The following is a 13,420-nucleotide window of genomic DNA, read 5'->3' as shown; positions in this document are numbered from 1 at the left end:
ATAGAAAATGAGCTCATAGACCTTACCACATTCTTGGTTCGGGACCAGTACAGAACAAGGCTTTCCCAGTCATCGTCCAGTAAATGTGTCTCAGGAGAACGTAAGGGAATTTGATGAGTTTCTTTGCCGGTGAAGTACGTTTTCTTCAGGTAATTCCGATACTGCCACCAAGCATTCTTGAAGATAACAGAGGTATTAGCACAGGTTACCTCATCCCAAGTTTCCAAATCGGTCCTTCTCTATAGAGAAAAATGGGAAAATTTGTGGTATTATAACCATCATGGAGGTAGGATGTATCGGACGAAGCAAAGTAATTGCCATGAATAACATTACTTACACATAACTCCTGGACAAACACCTACAACTGGCATTTTCCTTCATCTTCAGTATAATATTTCTAAGATGGGAAGATACGCACATAGGGTTTAACAACATCAAATGCGATAGATGCTAAACTACGACTAGCTGGTTGTGCTTCCTCCACAGGAATAGGCATACTAACTGGTGGAGTTGGGGTTCAACGTGATAGTACTGGCCCTTTGGGCACTGGAGCTGACTTACTAACTACTATTGTTTGGGAGCTCTGTGGTGGAGATGGTGCTGTGTCAACAGGAACTGGGTTACTATCGGCTGGGGTTAGATTGGGTGAAGCTGGTTCTCTGTCCATCGCAGTAGGGGTACAATCTGCGAGAGTTTGGGTTATGTGTGGTAGGGCTGGTTCTTGTGCATGTACAACCGGGGTGCTATCTCCACCAAGAGGTAGCACTGTTTTATTTGAAGACCGTGTCCGCACTGTCTACATAGTTCTCGAACCCATAGGGTCCGCATGCTTATAGTTCTGTGATGATCGGTATTATGAGTTTTTGTGTTTTGATGTACCGAAGGTAGTTCGGAGTCCCGTATATGATCACGGACATGACGTGGAGTCTCGAAATGGTCGAGACGTAAAGATCGATATATTGGATGACTATGTTCGGACACCGGAATGGTTCCGGGAGGTTTCAGACATATGCCGGAGTACCGGGGGTTACCGGAACTCCCCGGGAAGCTATTGGGCCTTATGGGCCTTAGTGGAGAAGAGAGAGGGCAGCCAGGAGGTGGCGCACAACCCCCTTGCCCCAATCTGAATTGGATAAAGGGAAGGACGGCGGCCCCCCTCTCCTTCCTTCTCTCCACCTCCTCCTCCCCCCTTCTCCTTCTTGGAATAGGAAAGGGAGGGGGCAAACCTACTTGGAGTAGGATTGCCCCCCCTTGGGCGCGCCTCTCCCTTGACCGTCCCTCTCCTCCTCCCCCCTTTATATACGGGGGTGGAGGGCACCCCAAAGACACAACAATTGATCTGTTGATCTCTTAGCCGTGTGCGGTGCCCCCCTCCACCATAATCCACCTCGGTTATATCGTAGCGGTGCTTAGGCGAAGCCCTGCGTCGGTAGCTTCATCAACATCGTCACCATGCCGTCGTGCTGATGAAACTCTTCCCCGAGCTCTACTGGATCGTGAGTTCATGGGACGTCACTGAGCTGAACGTGTGCTGAACGCGGAGGTGCCATACGTTCGGTACTGAAGATTGGTCGATCGTGAAGACGTACAACTACATCAACCGCGTTGTTATAACACTTCCGCTTAACGGTCTACGAGGGTACGTGGATGACACTCTCCCCTATCGTTGCTATGCATCACCATGATCTTGCGTGTGCGTAGGAAAATTTTGAAATTACGATGTTCCCCAACATCGACAACTCGCCAATTTCTGGCGCCATTGCCGGGGAGACATCATCAACATCTATCAGGTTCCTAATCACAAATATCATCTCCTTGCAATTTATATTATTTGCCATTTTTCTCTCATTTTCATCTCCCCCACTTCACGAAAAAAATTGTTCGTCGTTTTCTCGTCAGATCTATTTTTTGTGTGCAATCTTGCTTACGTAGTGACGATGAATCAAGAAAACACCAAGTTGTGTGATTTTTCCAATACCAATAATAATGATTTTATTATCACTCCTATTGCTCCTCCCGCCACTAGTGCGGAGTCTTGTTAATGCCGCTTTGTTGAATCTGGTTATGGATGATCTGTTTTCCGGTACTCCTAATGAGGATGACGCATCCCATCTAAACACATGTACAATTATGCGATATGCAAAATAAAAAGGATGTGGACAATGATATTTTGAAGTTGAAATTATTTCCATTTTCTTTGTGAGATCGTGCAAAAATTTGGTTTTCTCCTTTGCCTCGTAATAGTATCGATTCTTGGCATAAGTGCAAAGATGCTTTTATTACTAAGTATTTTCCGCGCGCAAAAATTATTTCCCTTAGGACACACATTATGAATTTTAAGCAACTTGAGCATGAACATATTGCACAATCTTGGGAAAGAATGAAATTGATGCTAAGAAGTTGCCCTACTCATGGTTTAAGTCTTTGGATGATCATACAATTTTTTTATGCGGGATTGAATTTTGTCTCTAGAAATCTTTTGGATTCCGCCGCGGGTGGTACTTTTATGGAAATTACTTTGGGTGAAGTTACTAAATTGCTAGATAATATTATGACAAATTATTCACAATGACATACCGAAAGAGCACCTATTGATAAGAAACTTAATTCTATTAAATAAATTAGTACGTTGAGTGAGAAAGTTGATGCTTTTATGAAATTGGTCGCTAATAAAAGTGCTCCTATTGATCTTAATGATGTGCATTCGTCTACTTTGATTGAGCAAAATAGTGACCATGTATATGTGAATTTTGGCGTGCGAAACAATTTTAATAACAATGCTTATAGAGGTAATTTTAATCCTAGGCCTTTTCCTGGAAATTCCTCTAATAATTATGGTAGTTCATATGGTAATTTTTCTTACAATAATAATAGGAACACCTCTAATATTGAGAATAATATTAAAGAATTTATCAATGCCAAAAAGCTTTTAATACTACGATAGAATAAAAGTTGAATAAGATTGATGATATGTCTAGAAGCACTGATAGAATTTCTCACGATGTAGAAAATCTCAAGTTGAAATTTTTTATACCAAAGGTTGATGATCAATTAAAGCTTTATATATTTATATGGATGAAAGTAAGAAAAGAACCGCTATGCTTAGAGCTAAAAGAGAATTCCTAGAGGGAGCGTTTTCTAGCGATTGCTTTCATAAAAATGAAGAAGATCTTTAAATGATTGGTGTTTCTTCTATTGATTCTTTGTTTAGTAAAATTAAAATTGATGATAAAGGGACTGAAGAAGAGTCAACTTTAGTTAGAAGGCGTCCCAATAATTCGAAGGGTGAAAATCTTGTTGAGAATATTGATAAAAGTGGGTTTGGAGAGGTCAAAACTTTAACTAGTGATATGCACACTCTTTTGGATTACAAAAACTTTAATTATGATAATTGCTCTTTGATTGATTGTATTTCTTTTTTGCAATCCATATTCACCCCATGCTTATGAACAAAATAAAGCTTTTACTAAATATATCATAGATGTCATGATGAAAGCTTTAGAAGAAAAGTTGGAATTAGAGATTTCAATTCCTAATAAATTACATGATTAATGGGAACCTACTATCAAAGTCAAGATTAAAAATTATGAGTGTTTTGCCTTATGTGATTTGGGTGCTACTGTTTCCACTATTACGAAATCTTTCTGATGTGCTTGGTCTTACCGATATTGAAGAATGTTCTCTTAATTTGGACTTGGCAAATTCTACTATTAAAAAGCCTATGGGAAGAATTAATGATGTTCTTATTCTTGCAAATAGGAATTATCTGCCCATAGATTTTACTGTTCTTGATATTGATTGCAATCCGTCTTGTCCAATTATACTTGGTAGACCATTTTTATGCACTATAGCTGCCGTGATGGATATGAAAGAAGGGAATATTAAATTCCCATTTCCACTAAGAAAGGGTATGGAACACTTCCTAGAACAAGAATTAAGCCACCATATGAATCAACCACGAGGCCATCCTATGGAGCTAGAACCAAAGATGATAATACTTGAATCTATGCATTATGCCTAGTTAGGGGCATAAAACGATAGCGCTTGTTGGGAGGCAACCCAATGAATAAATTGTATTTTTGCCTTTTTCTTTCTGTTCTTGAGTTTTTGCACAATTATGCTACTGTTATGATTGTGTTTTTATGTTTTAGTTACTGTTGGTGCCAAGTAAAGCCTTTGGGATCATGTTGGATGATTGTTGATTTGATCTTGTTGAAAAACAGAAACTTTGTGCGCCAGCAGCAGAATTGTTAAAAATCACGGAAGCGCGATAAAATTCTGAACTTTTTACACAAGATTGATATAAAAATTGCCTATTCTTTCAATTGTTTGTTTAGAATTTTTGGAGTTACAGAAGTATACGAAGTTTTCAGATTACTACAAATTGTTCTATTTTTGACATATTCTGTTTTCTTTGCGTTGTGTGCTTATTTAATTTATGGTTTGTATTGGAGAGTATAAGCCATGGTAAAGTTAGAATACAATAGATATAATGCAAAAATAAAATATGAATGGGTTTGCAACAGTACTTAGAGGGATGATTTGCTTTGTTATACTAACGGATCTCATGAAGGTTTTGTTGAGTTTTGTGTGATTGAAGTTTTCAAGTTTTGGGTGAGATCATGATGGATGAAGGAATAAGGAGTGAAAAGAGCCTAAGATTGGGGGTGCCCCATGTCACTCTAAGTTAATATTCAAGGAGAACCAAGTAACTAAGCTTGGGGATGCTTCGAAAGGCATCCCCTCTTTCTTCTAATGACCATCGACATTTTACTTGGAGCTATATTTTTATTCGTTACATATCACGAGTTTTGCTTGGAGCATCTCCGATTTCTTCAATGCTATACCCTCGCATTACCAAATCCAGGCGCGACATATGGACCCCCAATCCATTATCCTCCTCGCCGTCTTCGCCTTTCTTTGTGAGGCTATGGTGGGCATCGCCCCTTCCATAGCCCTGTTTCGCCATTTCTTCTCGCTTCATCCGGTCGATGCCCGCCAGCGCTCGGGGTGCGTGGCCTTCCAGGCCGTAGCGGCGATGACTGGCTCGGGCATCAACTTTGAGCTCTCGCCAGATGTGAGGGGGTTCCAGAAGCGGTGTATGTATGTGGATGCCGACATGCTCAACCCCTTGCTCATGCTTCCGTTAGTGTCAGCCATACCCAGCTCCGGCTGGGGGCTGATACGTCTCCAACGTATCTATAATTTTTGTCTGTTCCCTGCTATTATATTATCTGTTTTGGATGATAACGGGCTTTATTTTACACTTTTATATTATTTTGGGACTAACCTATTAACCGGAGGCCCAGTCCAAATTGCTGGGTTTTTTTGCATATTTCAGTGTTTCGCAGAAAAGGAATATCAAATGGAGTCCAAACGGAATGAAACCTTCGGGAGCATGATTTTTGGAACAAACGTGATCACTACAAAAAACACTTCTGTGATGATACGTGTTTGTCACAGTAGGTCGCTTTTTTGTCATGTATGTACATCCATGACAAATTTATGATAGAATCAAGATAGTCATACCTGTGCTGTCGTAGAAGTGTTCCATGACATTACCAAAATTATCATCATGGAAGTGTCCACTTCCATGATGATAAATCACGCGTCATAGAAGTGCTTTCGTCAAGGGTGACCGACACGTGGCATCCACCGTAACGAAACACCGTTAAGCTATCGGGTCGGGTTTTGGATCCGATAATAACAGCCCCGACCAATGGGGATTTTCCATGTGTAAAATCATCATTGGCTGGAGGAAACACGTGTCGGCTCATCGTTGGGACATATGTCAACTACTCATTGGACGGAAGGCCCCTATGATACGTCGACATGTGGCACGGCCCAACAGAGCCCATTCCTGTGAAAAGGTCGGCCTGTTTGACTTGGTCAAAAGGTGTCGGGCCGGCCCATGGAAAGCCTGTTAACGACCTGTTCGCATATAGCCCATTTACAGCCCGCTAACCCAAGGCCCGTTACGCCCTATCCGAATCAGGCCCAGTAGCGTCATATGGGCCATCCAATATGATTCCAGCCCGTTTTCACTTCTGGCCCATGTATGGCCCATGATGTCTTTCGGCCCATATGAGGCCCTTTATAACTCTTGGCCTATTAACGGCCCGTGGTGAAACTGGCCTGTAACGAATAGAGTATCACTTTACACCCATTAACGGCCCGTGGTGAAACTGGCCCGTAATGAACAGTGTATCACTTTATACCCATTAATGGCCTGTTATTCCGTTGGGCCATTTCCAGCCCATGTTATCTTTTGGCCTTCTCAGAGCCCATTTATTCTTGGGCTCATTTCCAGCATTTGTTTACTTACGACCCGTTACTGTCATTTTCTGCATGTGGGCCAAATTCAGCCCGTGGTTACAGTCGGCCCGTTTGTGGTCCGTTAATACGTTGGGCCGTTTTCATAGCATCATCAAATACGGCCTATTAACGATGGCCCGTTACGGTCGGCCCATGAACGGACGATTCCAACTCTAGCCCGTTTACGGCCATAATGCGGCCTGTTATTGGCCCATGTTTGGCTAATCGATCATACGGCCCGTATAAGGCCCATTGATGATACAGCCCGTAGAAGGCCCATTGTTTCTACGGCCCGTAGAAGGCCTACTATTTCTACGGCCCGTAGAAGGCCCACTGTTTCTATGGCCCATAGGAGGCCCAGTGTCACTACAGTAAATATTAGCCCATGGTTATTCTAGCCTAGTTTTAAAAAATAGGTTATTGCAGCCACTAGTTAACCGCGGAAAAAGAACTGCAATGACTACAAGCAAACAAATAAACAAGACAACAAGGAAATAAATAAGCAAGCAACTAACGCTAGGCTATCACGACTATTACACATATTACATCCACTGGGCATCAAAGTTTGCCACCAGTGCAAATATAGGGAACAAAGCAGCATATCATATACACTGGCCGTCAAAATTGGCCACCAGTGCAAATAAACGCGGCAGCAAAACAAGAGCATAACTGAAACAACTTCAAAAGAGCTCAAGAAACATTATCCTGGGTATCCACCATGCTGGCAATAAGCTAAGCAAGCTAATTAGCTTTGTCCTGTTTGGCGCTAAAATCCTCCAACGCTTGCTGTTGCACCAGAAAGTATGCATTTGAATGCTCCAGGGACTTCCATAGTCCTTCCGCTTCTTGTCGCAGCACAGCTGATCAATGTCTTTCAGCTTATAGTTGAGACTCAAGAAACCGAACTGATTCAGACAGTGAGTTTGAATAGCTTGTGCAAGCGGTAGTGGCCAGTAACTCCAACACTAAACCAAGACAGGATGTGTCACTATCCTGAACCTTATCTGCATTACTTGCTTTACCATTGCTTAATAAGGCACTCTTCCCCAATATTCTGTCAGCATTCTAAAAGAAGAATCAAGCAGACACATAACAAGTTTAGCATGTACTAGTATATGAAACTCATTTCGGTGAACCAGTTCATTAGTAAGGTGGACAGGACTAAACTACCAAATCTTCTATTGCCAAGTACTAGTACATAACAAAAGCATCAAACAAACATATATCTATGTCCTATGGTAGCAATGGAATCTAAAATTAGAACAGTTGTTCTTCAGGTTTAGGCACTTGTTCTACATGAACAGAGTACAGTAAGACGCAAGAATATAATACTTAAAAATAGAAAATGAGCTCATAGACCTTACCACATTCTTGGTTCGGGACCAGTACAGAACAAGGCGTTCCCAGTCATCGTCCAGTAAATGTGTCTCAGGAGAACGTAAGAGAATTTGATGAGTTTCTTTGCCGGTGAAGTACGTTTTCTTCAGGTAATTCCGATACGGCCACCAAGCATTCTTGAAGATAGCAGAGGTATTACCACATGTTACCTCATCCTGAGTTTCCAAATCGGTCCTTCTCTATAGAGAGAAAAGGGAAAATTTATTGTATTATAACCATCATGGAGGTAGGATGTATCGGACGAAGCAAAGTAATTGCCATGAATAACATTAGTTACACATAACTCCTGGACAAACACCTGCAACTGGCATTTTTCTTCATCTTCAGTATAATATTTCCAAGATGGGAAGATGCGCACATACGATTTAACAACATCAAATGTGATAGATGCTAAACTACGACTAGCTGGTTGTGCTTCCTCCATAGGAATAGGCGTACTAACTGGTGGAGTTGGGGTTCGCCGTGATAGTACTGGCCCTTTGGGAACTAGAGCTGCCTTACTAACTGCTCTTGTTTGGGAGCTCTGTGGTAGAGATGGTGCTGTGTCAATAGGAACTGGGTTACTATCGGCTGGGGTTGGGGTTAGATTGGGTGAAGCTGGTTCTCTGTCCATCGTAGTAGGGGTACAATCTGCGAGAGTTTGGGTTATGTGTGGTAGGGCTGGTTCTTGTGCATGTACAACCGGGGTGCTATCTCCACCAAGAGGTAGCACTACTTTATTTGAAGACCGTGTTTTTAGTCTGCTAGATACTAGCATCACCCGCTCCAATTCAAATGGCTGATAAACAGGAAACATAGTTGAATGTATAGACATTGTATGAGAGACAGATGCAATAGATAGTGTGGAAAAAAGAGGGCATGAAATAGTTGACATGTATATTGTTTAACTAAAACGGATAGCATGACATAATTTCACATATATACTATCTAAACTGGATAGCATAGCATAACATAATTCAAAGATATGATGAATAACTAAACAGGATCGCATGACATAATTCACCTACATGTTATCTAAGTAATCAGGATCGCATCATTTAATTCACATATGTGATTTATATGCTAAACAGAGGGCATTCGATATGATGTATGAACTAAGAACATGGTGTTGAATATTGTGTATATGATGTCTAAACTATGCAATGCAAGACACCGTATGCATGATATGAGCAGTATAACCGTGCCAAGTTAGAGCATACACCTCAGTGGGGGAATAGGACTGGTCATCTGTCTCTGAATCCATCTTTGAGGAGCTATCGGGACCCAACAAGAGATCTGCTTCGACAGGTAGCATTGTCTTCTCTGAAGGCCTTGTTTTCACTCCAGATTTTTCCATCTCCCACCCAAATGGCTGATTCACAGGAAGAGTAGTTTAATGTACAAACATTGTTGACAAATGGAAATGTAATGAAGAAAAGGATGGGCAAGATATCATTCAAATATATGATGCCTGGTTAAACATGATGGCATTGCACATTTCACATATATTATGACTGGCTAAAAGACATGAGACTGCATAATTCCCATATATGATATAGAAACTAAACAGGTGGCATTACAGAACATGTCTAAACTAAGCAGATGACATATATGATGTCAAAAGTAGGCACTGCAAGGCAACATATGCATGATATGACTAACATCATCATGCCAAGGTAGAGCAAACACCTTGGGGGTTAAATAGGAGTGGTCAGCGGCGTCTGAATCCGCCTCAGAACAGATATCTTCCTCTGGATTACAATCTGGAGAGGGTGGGGAGGGTTTGCCATTGAACCCACCATGGAGCGATGTCTGCATTACATTGTATTGCCGCGCAAAACTATTCTCTTTTTCTCTACATGTTTAGCATGACTGTGTACAATATCTAACAGGCATACGAAAAAAATATGGTGAGATTATGTAAGGAGAGCATGCAGAAATTTAGAGTCATGGTAACAACCAGTGGATCGACGTTTTTCCGTTGAACCAAAATAGCCCTAATGGATCGACGTGCATGTATAGTAATAAGTGATGCAACAAGTGTACAACCTCTTTGCCGTAGCCGTGTCGACCTCAGCATCATTGGGTTGGTCGCTGAAGCAGTTGACGCAGAGGTGGCTGTCGAAGGTGTGGAGGAAGATCTGAGGAATCTGTAGACGGTGTCCAGGGCACTGCTCTGTTGTGATGGATGGTTCTGTCGTTGGAGAAGCTCCGGTGAGCCGTAAGACGTCAAGGCTGAAGCAGCACAAGACAGACATCGTCAATCTCAAGTGGGATTCTAATAGCATCTCCAATAGATGAAGCAAAATGGATGTAAAATTAACATCACCAAAAACCACCTGACTACAACAGATGAGGTAAAAATAGTTGACTCTGAACTTAACTGTCGAAACTGAAATTTACTATGGAATCTGAATGCTACTATCGAAATTGAACGCAATGGTAGCAGAGAGGCACTTGACATGTAGTTTAGGGAGGGCCTGCAGTTCATCTTCAACCTGCACCCCCCTAAGCCGCCAGCCACCACCGGCCGAACCGCCGGCCCCAGCGCCGCCTCGCCGCCTCGAAACAACTCGCCACCGCCGCCTCGGCCAGCCCTCTAGGCCCCCCGCTCCCACCCTGAACCCTAAGATAGATAGCGGGGTACCTCTCCGGCGAGCCCCCGTCCCCGCTACGGGTGGTTCTTCCTTAGGAACGAGCCCCCCAACCCCTGAAAATTGACTGACCCAAAAGTCGATTCAGTCGACTGAAGTGTGGCTTAATCGGAGCAGAGTAGAAGGACGAGCGAGGGGGACAGCAGCAGCAGTAGCTGGGCGAGCAAGCAATCAAGCGAGAGCCGGAGCAGCAGCAGCAGCGTGAGCGAGCGAGCGAGCGAGAGATGGAGCAGCAGCAGATCCGGCTGGTATGGACGCCGCCGCCGAAGGGGCCTCGCACTGGGGGAGAGCCTCCGTGGAGATGTCTCCCGAATCACCGGCTTCAAGGTAGCCGCTCCATGGGGGTGCGGGATGGAGCACCGTCGGCGCCGTGAGGTCGAGTTAAGGAGAAGGTGCGATGCGATGAGTGTACAACCTCTTTGGTGGCGCCGAGTAGGCCTCGGCTTCGTCCGAGGAGTCTGTGAGGATGTTGCGGTTCCGGTGGAGCAGACTAAGGCGGCGCTGGGGGATGGAGCAGCCGCGATAGACGAGGCGATCATCGGAGCAGCTCCTTGGAGGTGGAGGATGGGGCGGCTGAACCGGCGGCACGGTGAGATGGACGACGGATCCTCATCTAGGGAGGTGGACGAGGGACGTCGAGCTGTTGCGGTGGACGACATCGTCAGGGAAGAGGCTCCGGCTGGGCAGCGGTGATGTGGTGGACGGAGGAGGGTGGGATTTCGTGGCTGGAGCGGAGAGGTTATGGCGGCCTGTGATTTTGAATGGCGAAAAGGGGGCGATGGGAGGGGGTGAAGCATGACTTAGGGACGCGCTTGTCAAAAATGTAGTGTGTGTTACAAAAGTAGCCCCCACCAATTTGAACTAGCGGCCGTTTCGGCTCAGGGTTAGAAGGGGGATTTTGCGTGTTGGGATTTAGCAGCTGGAGGGAGTTTTCGCACGTGTTGTAATTTCGGGATAGCAAGCCGAGGGTTGTGAAGGCGCCAGTTTTGGGAGCACAGTATCTGAATTTTCAGGATATAACAAGATGCGGGTTGAATTTTAGGGACAAGCCTAACGTGTAGTAATATTGTACTTGTACAAACCAAATCAATTCGCACTTCCCTCAACCAAAAAGAAAACGAAAAAATAAACTATTCACACCACACAAAGAGAGAGTCTTGCCCCGTTTTACTATACAAATGCTACTCAAAGCTACTCTCTCCTTCCATCTATATAGGGCCTAATGCGTTTTTCAATGCTAACTTTGACCAAATATTAGAGCAATGATATATGACATGCAACTTACACAAAGCACACCGTTAAATTCGTCTGTGAAAGGTTCTTTCAATGATATAATTTTCACATTGTGCATGTCATGTACTATTAATCTTGTCAATAGTCAAAGGCGGTCTTAAAAATCTCATTACACCCTATATAGATGGAAGGAGCGAGTATGAATCCATGTTATGTCCGATTAAATTTTTTTGCTTGCTGTATAATGCATGTAACCTACTCATACCAACATTTTAGTGCATTCCAAATGTCTATACTACCATTGCAATTCGAACTAAATTTGAATTCATTTCTCTATTTCAATAAGAATCTACAATCATGATTGTTGCCAACTTCAACCATCATAGTTTCCTTGCTATCCGCCAGATATAAATCGGATGGCCTATAATGCAGGATGGCAAGCACACCATCATCAACAACTCCGTTTTTTTATAAGAGTAGAGATAAAATATATTAAATATAGTATAACATGTTCATAACCACACCATGTGTATCACTGTTATATATATTCACACATGCGTCGGTTTGAAACACTATGATAAATTCTTCAAACATTTGAATTCGCTTTTTATAATGAAGTATATATGATCTCTATTCGTCTTTTACACCCACACAACCCTCTTATCTTTGTAGCTAGCGCTAACTTTCTCTTGTGCATGGACACGCCCGCATCCCTCTCACCCTCCCTCAGCATTCTCTAGCTCCATCGCGCGAATTCATATTTTCACTTTAGGTCATTCACCCATGGTGTGTGTAGGCCCCCCAGCTCCTTCTTTACGGCACACATCGATCGATATGCCTCTCTAGCCAGGTGTGCCTAGCACAAACACATGCTTCCCCTCTTCTCTTGTCACCGTCCATGCCTCACTCCCACCACTCTTTTCATCATTCTCGTAATCGCACACTCCTCCCCCTCGATATAGTATGCCTCTCTTACCACCTCCTACACGCATCCCTCTCTCTCTCTATCCTTCTCCTTGTGCCTCATTTGCTTCTAATACACACATGCATGTATACCGATCGATCTCCCAACATATACCTAGATCGACTTTAACTACCCCCCATCGATTGACGTACCTCACAATTTATGTCTCTCCTTTCTCTAAAAAAGGGCGATTGATCTTCCTATGTAGTTGCGTCTGCTTACCACAGCCACATCGTCCCCCATCATCATTCGTGCATGCCTCCTGAACCGTCTCTCACACGCACGTGCACAGACAACAAGAAGCCATCTCCTCTCTTATTGATATTGCGGGCGTGCCCTCCGTTTGTCTAGCAAGCCTATCCCACCATTTGTTAGAAGCAACTCCACTACCACCCCCTCCAACACTCTAGCTCTGTCTCTCTCCCAACCTTATTCCTCTCTTGCACATATGCATGGATGCCGATCGATCTCCCTTAATACATGAGGCAGATTGATCTCCTTAATACATGAGGTAGGCCTCTCTCCTCCTCCACACATATACCAGCCATTGTACCTCTATAGTTAATTGGCCCTCCCTCTTCCCCCACCACACACCGATAGTCGAGCGCTGCAGGTAGGTATCCATGCCACAGAGACAAACTGCACATGTCCCATCTCACGTTCCAGTAGGCCAGCCACTCTATATATTTGACGTGGGCACCCACAAATTCGATGGCACTCTTTATCGATCGCGCGCGCACACACACACATCATCCCTCTCTTCGATTCTACGGACACCTCAAGCCGATGATACCTCCACTCTCTTCTCGTGGATCGCCCCCTCTATATATATGTTATATCCAGGACTCTATTTCACACACATTGCATATGTTACATT

This window comes from Triticum dicoccoides, chromosome 4A, assembly GCF_002162155.2.
Source record: "Triticum dicoccoides isolate Atlit2015 ecotype Zavitan chromosome 4A, WEW_v2.0, whole genome shotgun sequence".
NCBI classification, from domain to species: domain Eukaryota; kingdom Viridiplantae; phylum Streptophyta; class Magnoliopsida; order Poales; family Poaceae; genus Triticum; species Triticum dicoccoides.
The sequence above is the reverse complement of the archived record's forward strand: the minus strand, read 5'-3'. Positions refer to the sequence as shown.